Consider the following 10,971-nt stretch of genomic DNA (forward strand, 5'->3'; position numbering starts at 1 on the left):
CGGACATACAAATAAGCATACGAACACCCACACATATGATGGATTGATCGATATATTTTTGAGGTCTAGATGTGCGCTCGAAGGTGTCGCGGCTGGTGCAAGACAAGTTGAAGCTGTTGCATCAAGCATTGGTGGAGTCCAACGAAGAGCAAACCAGAAGGATTGCAGCATATATACCAGGGAGGTTGTGGTTAGCTAGCCTCATCGTTGTGGGAAGCTGATACAACGCAGCTCCATGGCCAGTATGAAGCAAAGACCCGACGAGTAGAAGTAAAAAAGGAGACATATCACAAAAGCTATCATTTTATTGATCGATGATATAAAAGTTCACTGGGACTAATCAAACTTTTTTCTGGATGAGCTAAGACAAATTATATTTAACTAAGATAGAACCTATTTTTAAGTGCAGCTTTTGCAGAGCAGTCCATGATCTCTAGCCCGCTCCCTCACTCAGGAGCTTTATATGCTAGGATTGTCGCGATCTCTAGAAGCGTTCCGCCGGCGGCCAGGAAGGCAGCCGCCTCCGCACCATGTCTTGTGTATGACTCGACCACCTGTGATGAACTCCAGACTGCATCCTCATGAGCTTCAAGATGGAGGGAGCTAGAAGTCATCATGTCAGCTAGGACGCACGTGCGCTTTTCAGCCAGTGCCGCCATCTCGGTTTCCTTCTCACAGAGGGCCTTGTACTCCTTGACAAGCTGCTGATGTTTGCCGGTAAGCATCCGATGTTCTTCGGCCAACTTCTTTTGTCTGTTGCAGATGGAGGCGAGGTCGGCAAGGTGCCCCTCTAGGCGCGGCCCTTCCTTCTTGAGGCGGCAAAGTCCTTGAGTGATCCCTGCATAGCTACATCGAGTTTCTCCAACAGAGATGACACTTGAGCCGGCACGGGTGCTGATGTGTGGGAAGTGGCAAGACCACCTTTTCCGCCCAGACGAGCCACCACTACTTCAAGGTGTCGAATCAGAATCTCAAGGTCTGGCGGGACCTCGTTCGCATACGGGATCTTCCACATACTTATCACAGACTTGATTTTAGTTATGGTTAGCTCCTCATTGATCGGCTGCTCCCTTAGCACCTCTTGTATATCCTTGAGTCCTATTGAGATGTACTTTGCTGCTATTTCGGGCGGGAGAACAAGGCTTGGCGTTGAGATGTTATTAGTCGGAGGGACTTTGAGCTTCTTGAGTAGAGTGTTTTCTCTAGCAAGGATATTTTGGTGTTGCTCAATTAATACACGGAGCTCCTTTGCCTCTGGGGAATAAAAGCCTTCTAGATTAGTTGATTTGCTGGAAACATCTAGAAAGGCGACAAAAAGAGAAAGAGTCAAGAAAGCATCAAAAGAAAATTCATGCAAAGGTGGCGGGGGTACTATACACGTACCGCAAGCAGGCGGCCTTGGTTTCTTTGCAGTTATCCCAACATCCTTGTCACTGATAGCACCCGATGACCGCTATTTGTCCACTTTGGGGGTGCTTGTTGATGTGGTTAAATAAGTGGGCTTTTTCACCAGGGAGGCGAGTTTTACGACGAGATCGCTCCCTGCCACACTTGAGGAATTCGCAGTTGGATCACTCGCCGCCGGGGGCGTGTGCTTCTTCACTGAACTAGAATTGGCCGGAGGTGCATATTTTGAGGCCGGCTCATCTTGGTCCATGCTTTCCATCACCTCGTCTAAGAGTTGCTCCATACCGTGGCTCATAAGCACGAACGGCAACACGTCGTCAAGTTTGTCATGCATGCATACAGGATATACATAGAAGTAAGAAAAGAATACATTCAATCAAGCTCTGTTTCTTTATTATTTTCTTTACCTCGAGGTTCCCTAGTGGTGGAGCGTCGGCATCGAGAGAGATGGATGTCTCGTCAGAATTCTTTGAGTTGCGGTTCGGGTAGCTACGCGTAGTCCGTGGCACTATGCTATGCGACTTCAGTACAAGCGGCGGGGCACTAGGCAACGGTGGTGACCGGTGTGTGTACTCCACGCCCTTGGAATGGTTTCCCGACTTGCTTGGAGGTGGTGGAGGAGTTGAGCCTCCTTTGCCGTTCCTGCTGCCGCTCGTCGAGCCTTCAACATCTCTTGATCCGTACTTCTTTAACTTGTCGCCCTGTCCCATGGTGTCCTGATGATACGGTTGAAACAACAAATACAAAGTTAGCAGGAGACAAAAGATGCAAGTTTATCTACTAGGCATGCACACAGAACATGCAAAGTCCAGGAGATGCATTAGCTTCAGAAAAGAGATAACAAAATTGTACCTTTTTCTCTTCTGATCATATGTGTTGTGGGCGATGATCAAACTTGTGTGCTTTTGGACGCTACCCAGGGTCTCATCTTTATAGCAGCATAGATGATGCATACATGGCAAGACCTATGCAAGAACCGTGGTCGGATGCGGCAAGGGATTGCGTCGATCGGGAGCTTTGGACTATGTTGAGGACTTTGCTTCCTTGTATGAAGAGTTGAAGTAAACTTGCCTTGTATGGAGCTATCCGACGTGCTTCACCGTATCAATCTCAACTTCGAGTTCGGCACAGGTAATGCACAGGTAATGTACCTGAGTTTGGGCTTATAATCATATGTACGTAGCTTTTGCATGCTCGTTCAAAAATAAAAAAATGGGTTTTGCATGTACGTGACAAGCTTGCCTTGCACTTGGTATTTATATGCTATATGTACGTATTCGGGTATCTCGGCCGGTCGGCAAGCCCGTGTATATTTCCGAATACCCGCAGTACTCAAACCAAGCATATACATGTACTACTAGCTAGTCTTTGGTTACCTTTTTGCATGCACACGTAAAGTAACATACATGCATGTATTTTTGGTAGATTATACGTGGCAGCCATGTAGGCAAGATGGTTTCCTTTCTTTTTGCAGGCTCAAATGGAAAGATGCTAGCAGAAGGAAGGTGTATAAGCAGCATTAGGATTTACTTAGCTCACGAAGGAGCAATACAAAATCGTGGAGTCACCAAAATTTGGAAACAAATACAAAAGGAAAGATGACTTGCCGAACGAAGCAAGAGTACAGTCCAAGAAATCTGATTCGTTCCTTGTCACGTTTCCTTTCTTCTGCACCAGCCGGACGCCTATATATAGAGGCAAAGTCTCAACATTGAGGGGAGGACAGGCAACAAACCCATGAGAGAAATCTCACGCCACTCACACACTCACCCAGCAAACTCATCACGCATCCATCCATCAAGCAAGTCCATGCAACGCCACATTCATCAACAGGCAAAACACACGTAGCCGACGCACGTTGACAGGAGATCGGTGACTTGGCATACCCTCATCCGCGCAAAGAACCTCGATGGCGATCAACACAATGGTCATGTTTCTGGAAGGTGAGACTTTTATCTAATTTTTTTGTCTCCTCCTTACATCCAGCATGCATGCACTACACGGAGGGTACGTGCTCGTCGCCGAAGACAACGCTCATACAATTCCACCGCCGGCACCGGAGGGGACTTCATCGAACAAGGAGATTACACCAACACCGCTGGAGTTTGTCCACACCGAGCCCTTCATTTTTGCACGTCGTGATCGGGTGCGGACGGAGCTCGCCAACGATGGAGCCCAACCACGCCCTTCTACAAAGTCACCTTCATTGGTCTTGTGAGGCAGCGCCTTTGTCTTGGCGGACCACCGAATACGGCGTTTCACCAAGACGAGGTGCACTCTTCATGGCTTATAGGCCTCAGCGTATAGGCGGTATGCTCCTTGTCTTAGCAGACCACCAAATACGGCGTCTAGTTGAGACGAGGCATCAACCACGCTCCTCCATGAAGCCATCCTTCTTAAACACCAAAATGTTTCACCCTTGTCTTGGTGGACCACCGAATACAGCGTCCAGCCGAGACAAGGCGCACCCTTCGTTACACGGGTCTCATTGTCATACAGGCGGCGTGCTCCTTGTCTTAGCAGACCACAAAATACGGCGTGTAGCTGGGACAGGGCATCAATCACGCCCCTCCATGTCATCCTTCTTTGGCCCCACGATGTTCGCCTTTATCTTGGTGGACCACCGAATACGGCGTCCAGCCAAGAAGAGGTGCACCCTTTGTTGCATACAGGTCTTATTGTCGTACATGCGGCATGATCCTTGTCTTAGCAGACCACCGAGTACGGAGTCTAGCTGAGACAAGGCATCAACCGTGCCTCTGCATGATGCCACTTCTCTTCGGCCCCGCAGCATGATCTTTGTTTTGGCAGACCACCGAATACAGCGTCTAGCCAAGACGAGGCATCCACCACGCCCCTCTAAGGTGTTACCTCTCACGGCCTTGTGAGGCGGAGTCTTTGTCTCCACAGATTGTCGTAACCTCGACGTCTAGTCGAGACGAGATGCCAACCACACCGGCCATGCTGATGCGAGTGTGCATTGGTTTTGCACTAACGACAGTCTCCACAAAAGAATACTCCCGCGAGGCAACCCCTTGCGTACCCCGATGAAGCCGCTACATCATCAAGAAGTCCGAGCCAAGCAGGATCCATGCTACCCCAACACCGATTACATCAATGCTGTCAACACCGACAAGGCGCGACGGTGAGGGCAGACGTGGCTAGCACAAAGCCATGTTTTGAGCGGCATGTGTACCAACAAGGACACGGGCTTTGCCGCTGCCCGCACCTACACACACCATCATCATATGCATGGAGAACGTGAAGCAAAGACGACGAAGACGACCACACAGCTTAATCGGAGGTATCTCGCGGAGCAACCCGCGGGAGTAATTAACCGGGAGCCTTCCGAGGCCCCGGGAACCAGGAGACCGCACAACGCTAGTCAGGCAGGCCATGCTAGTAGGCCACGGAGTGCATATCGGGAATTGGTTTTCTTATCCTTGAGATTAATAAAATACTGTTCCCATCTCTTTGTTTTCTTTGTGTACTACGGTAAACTGGCGCGCCCGCATTTTCTTCTCCCGTCGCATGAGAGAAATCTACACTCCTTCTCTTCCCTTCTCACGGAGCGCAAATAAGATTTTTCTCGTGTCAAACATACATATTGAAACTGAGAGCAATTAGCTAGAGTAGCTCCATGCAGAGCATTGTAGACATAGAATATTTGTAAAATACATACGGCTCTGATTGTGATAGACCTGTTGACTAAACTTCTCTCACGAGCAAAACATGATCACACCTTAGTACTCTTTGGGTGTTAATCACATAGCGATGTGGACTAGATTATTGACTCTAGTAAACCCTTTTGGTGTTGGTCACATGGCGATGTGAACTATGGGTGTTAATCACATACAAATGTGAACTATTGGTGTTAAATCACATGGCGACGTGAACTAGATTATTGACTCTAGTGCAAGTGGGAGACTGAAGGAAATATGCCCTAGAGGCAATAATAAAGTTATTATTTATTTCCTTATTTCATGATAAATGTTTATTATTCATGCTATAATTGTATTAACCGGAAACTTAGTATATGTGTGAATACATAGACAAAACATAGTGTCCCTAGTATGCCTCTACTTGACTAGCTCGTTAATCAAAGATGGTTATGTTTCCTAACCATAGACATGTGTTGTCATTTGATGAACGATATCACATCATTAGGAGAATGATGTGATGGACAAGACCCATCCATTAGCTTAGCATCATGATCGTTACAGTTTCATTGCTACTGCTTTCTTCATGACCTATACATGTTCCTCAGACTATGAGATTATGCAACTCCCGAATACCGAAGGAACACTTTGTGTTCTACCAAACGTCACAACGTAAAAGGGTGATTATAAAGGTGCTCTACAGGTGTCTCCGAAGGTGTTTGTTGGGTTGGCATTGATCAAGATTAGGATTTTTCACTCCGTGTTTCAGAGAGGTATCTCTAGGCCCTCTCGGTAATGCTCATCACTATAAGCCTTGCAAGCAACGTGAATAATGAGTTAGTTGCGGGATCAAGCATTACGAAACGAGTAGAGAGACTTGCCGGTAACGAGATTGAACTAGGTATGATGATACCGACGATCGAATCTCGGGCAAGTAACATACCGATGGCAAAGGGAACAACATATGTAGTTATGCAGTTGGACCGATAAAGATCTTTGTAGAATATGTAGGAACCAATATGAGCATCCAGGTTCCGCTATTGGTTATTGACCGGAGACGTGTCTCGGTCATGTCTACATAGTTCTCAACCCGCAGGGTCTGCACGCTTAACGTTAGATGACGATTGGTATTATGAGTTTATGTGATATGATGTACCGAAGGTTGTTCGGAGTCCCGAATGTGATCACAGACATGATGAGGAGTCTCGAAATGGTCGAGACATAAAGATTGATATATTGGATGGCTATGTTCAGACACCAGAAGTGTTCCGGAGAAGTTTTGGATAAAACCGGAGTACCGAGGGGTTACCGGAACCCCGGGGGGGTTATTGGGCCTCATGGGCCAAGTGGTGGAAGAGAGGAGGCAGGCCATGGTGGAGCGCACGCCCTCCCTAGCCCAAACCGAATTGGACTAGGGGGGTGGCCCCCCTTTCCTTCTCTCCTTCCCCTCCTTCCTTCCCCTCCTAGTTAGACTAGGAAAGGGGGAACCTACTCCTACTTGGAGTAGGGTTCCTCCCCTAGGGGCGCACCCCTTGAGGCTGGCCACCCCCCTCCTCCACTCCTTTATATTCGGGGGAGGGGGCACCCCATAGACACAAGTTGATCAAGTTGATCTTTTATCCGTGTGCGGTGCCCCCCTCCATAGATTTCCACCTCGGTCATATCATCGTAGTGCTTAGGCGAAGCCTTGCGCCGATTACTTCATCATCACCGTCACCACGCCGTCGTGCTGGCGAAACTCTCCCTCGACCTCAACTGGATCTAGAGTTCGTGGGACGTCACCGAGCTGAACGTGTGCAGATCGCGGAGGTGCCGTACCTTCGGTGCTAGGATCGGTCGGATCGTGAAGACGTACGACTACATCAACCGCGTTGTCATAACGCTTCCGCTTTCGGTCTACGAGGGTATGTAGACGACACTCTCCCCTCTCGTTGCTATGCATCACCTAGATAGATCTTGCGTGATCGTAGGAAGTTTTTGGAAATTCCCGCGTTCCCCAATACGTTGGACATTTTTATGCATTAATTGAGTTTTTGATGCATTTATGTGCATAATTCAAATTTGAACTACATGCACATGCTCTAATGCATATAAATTGGTTGAAAAATCAAATCTTTGTCCTTGGTTGCATGCTTAGGTCCCATGCAGGAAATGGTAATGAATGTCAAACACCCTGCTACCGTCACTCGGCTGCAAACATTGAGATTCCTGGTTTTTAAATTCTAGTAAATCCAAAACTCGTCTGAAATTCATGAAACTTGGCATTCTGTCATGGAGTGGCATCGACATGCCGTGGTAATTTTTTTGTCCCATTTGGGGAAGGTTTGGGTATAAGCTTCTCACAGACCAGAGCTTCTCACAACAAGCCTTATGGTTTCGGTAGGAATGTCCCACCTTCGGGGACGAAACGATATCCGCTGCCTCTTATTGCTTTCTAAAATTTTCTAGTGTCAACATAGAACAACTGGAGTGTTGTGTTAAATTTTGCAGTTTTTTGGGGTTCGTTTGGACATTTTTATACATTAACTGGGTTTTCTAGGCATAATTCAAATTTGAACTACATGCACATGCTCCAGTGCATATAAATTGGTTGAAAAATCAAATCTTTGTCCTTGGGTGTATGCTTAGGTCCCATGCAAGAAATGGGAATGAATTTCAAACACTAGGGCAGTGTTGATTGCCGACAAAATGTTGAACTACTTTGTTTTTAAATTCTAGCAAATCCAAAACTCGTCTGAAATTCATGAAACTTGGCATGCTATTATGGAATGGCTCCCGACATGCTGTGGTATTTTTTATGTCCATTTTGAGAGAAGAATCACTCGAATAACAGCCAACAAAGGCATTTTCAAACTAATAGCTGCCACTATAACCTCTCAAACGTTTGTATAATTCAAATCGTGTGCGTTTGTTAACCATTCACGTGATGCCACGTGTCTTCATTCTAATGGCTATAGGAGGTGCCGTGCGGACAGCTGCTTGACTGAACGGGAGGCGTGCAAGCGCAATCCGGTGCATAGGCTGACCAAGAGGCGTGCAAGCTGTCCTCCAATGTGTAGGCTCACCGGGAAGCGTGCGAGCTGTACGCTGTGTAGGCTCACTAGGAATCGAGCCCTTTGACTTCCATGGCCCACCGCCTTCCTGTCCATTAATGACGCCCAAGCCGCTTCTTAATACGGGCGGCCTTACTGTTCACCTCTCATTCCCCTCCGTCCAGCAGACCTCCACCAACGCCATGGCGCAGAAGGATCATCTGCCACTAGTCTTCAAGTTTGGTGAAGTCGACTCCGAGCCGGAGGAGATAGAAAATAAGGAGGAATGGGGCCTCATGGACATGGCCTAGAACGAGATGGCTGCGGCTGTTGCTGCCCCCGCTCCGGTCCCAGCGAGCATCCTGATAGCATCGACAGGCTGGTCGCCGAGCATTATCGCAGAGCTGGAAGCCGCGGGCGTCACCGAGGTCTCTGCAGACCCGTGCGAGCTCGTGTACATGCCAACGCCAGCGCCAGCGCCCGTGCCCGTGCCTATGCACGTGCGCGCCCCTCCACCCACCACGGCGTCGGTCCCCGTGTGTTTGGCTACACCCGCCACGCCCATGCCCGTGCGCGTGCTCCCCTTAGCGGCCTGGGACGCCGCCGTCGACCGCTGCCTCTCAGGGCCGCCAGCTGTCGTCCTCCCGCACCCCGCCCGTCGATCGTGTGATGACATGATGTTTGATTTACAAGTGAAGAACATTCTGAGCTGCCTTGAAGACTTCAACAATGGTGTCTCGGAGGACAACAACGACAAGGACGGCACGGCACGCCGCCTCCGCCACCACCGGAAATAGTTTTTTTCTCGGGTTTAATATTGTATCTTGATCGCAAACATTTTAGTTAGAACACCCGTATGCAAACTCGTCAGCTTCCCTAGGAAGCCAAGGGAAAAATGTGCCGAGCAGGATTTATGCAGCTGTTGATCACAAATGTTTTAGATAGAGCACATGTATGCAAAGCGAGATCAGGATTTGTGCATCTCTTCAACGCAAGGTTGTTTTGTGATACGTCTCCAACATATCTATAATTTATGAAGTATTCATGCCATGTTTACAATAGTTTATATGATTTTGGTATGATTTGATTAGAAGTAACCCGGACTGACGCTGTTTTTAGCAGAACTACCGTGGTGTTGTTTTTGTGCAGAAATAAAAGTTATCGGAACACGCTGAAAATCAACGGAGATTTTTTCTGGAAAATATGAAAAATACTGGAACAAAAATCTACCGGAGGGGAGTCCCGTGGGCCCCACGAGGGTGGGGGCGCGCCCACCCCCTAGGGCGCGCCCCCTACCTAGTGGACTCCCTGAGGGCCCCACTAACGTGAAATCAACGCCAACTCCTCCTATAAATACAGAAACCTTCGGGAAATAACCTAGATCGGAAGTTCCGCCACCGCAAGCCTCTGTAGCCACGAGAAATCAATCTAGGCCCCCTCCGGCACCCTGCCGGAGGGGGCCATCATCACCGGAAGCCATGGAGGAGGATCCCGGAGGGGCCATCATCGCCATGAAGGCCAAGGACCAGAGGGGGAACCTCTCCCCATCCAGGGGGGAGGCCATGGAGGAGGAAGCACAAGGGAGAGAACCTCTCCTCCTCTCTCTCTCAGTGGCGCCGGAGTGCCATCGGGAGGGGAATCATCGCTGTGGTGATCGTCTTCATCAACATCACCATCCTCATCTCTTTTACGCGGTCCACTATCCCGCACCCTGCTGTAATCCCTACTTGAACATGGTGCTTTATGCCACATATTATGATCCAATGATGTGTTGCCATCCTATGATGTTTTGAGTAGATATCCTTTGTCTTTGGGTTGATTGATGATCTAGATTGGTATGAGTTGTTTGTTTTACTTTGGTACTGTCCTATGGTGCCCTCCGTGTCGCGCAAGCGTGAGGGATTCCCGCTGTAGGGTGTTGCAATATGTCCATGGTTTACTTATTGTCTGCGTTGCGTGAGTGACTGAAACACAAACACGGATAAGTGGGACATGGCGTATGGGAATAAAGAGGACTTGATACTTTAATGCTATGGTTGGGTTTTACCTTAATGATCTTTAGTAGTTGTGGATGCTTGCTAGAGTTCCAATCATAAGTGCATATGATCCAAGACGGGAAAGTATGTTATCTTATGCCTCTCCCTCATATGAAATTGCAATAGTGATTACCGATCTTGTTAAACAATTGCCTAGGACAATTCTGCACACCGACCTATCATTATTCCATGCTCGCTATTTATAATATTTAGTAATATATTCTAACTTTATGATAACAACACCTACTTTTATATTTTAGCTCTCCGATATCATGCAAAGTTATCCTCTTCATACCTACGACGTAGTTTTATTTCTCGTTTCAAGTTGGAAGCAAACGTTCGGTGTACGTAGAGTCGTATCAGTGGAAGATAGGACTTGAGAGAATATTGATCTTACCTTTAGCTCCTTTTGGGTTCTACACTCCATACTTATCACTTCCACCTTTGGAAATTGCTACGATGATTCCCTGCACTTGGGGATTATCAAGCTCTTTTCTGGCACCGTTGCCGGGGAGCAATAACATGGGGTTGATATTCTCGTGTGTGCTTGTTTGGATTCTTCACTAAGTAGATTTTGTTTTTCCTTTTTGTTTTTGTTTAGTTGTGGGTGAAACATACAAAAAAATTAAAGAATGAAAATACAAAATTTTTTTTACTTGCCTCTCATGCCAAAAAAGTTTTTCAAAAAGAGAAGTGATTGGAAAGTTATGCATTGAAGAAGTGAGGGTCGACCTTGACCACTTGTGTTCATGCTCATGGAAACAATGTAGAATGTTTCATGGAAGTTTCTCTGTAAATAATTATCCCCTTGTATATATCCATTGTATTATAAAAATA

This window comes from Triticum dicoccoides, chromosome 3B (assembly GCF_002162155.2).
Source record: "Triticum dicoccoides isolate Atlit2015 ecotype Zavitan chromosome 3B, WEW_v2.0, whole genome shotgun sequence".
Lineage (NCBI taxonomy): Eukaryota > Viridiplantae > Streptophyta > Magnoliopsida > Poales > Poaceae > Triticum > Triticum dicoccoides.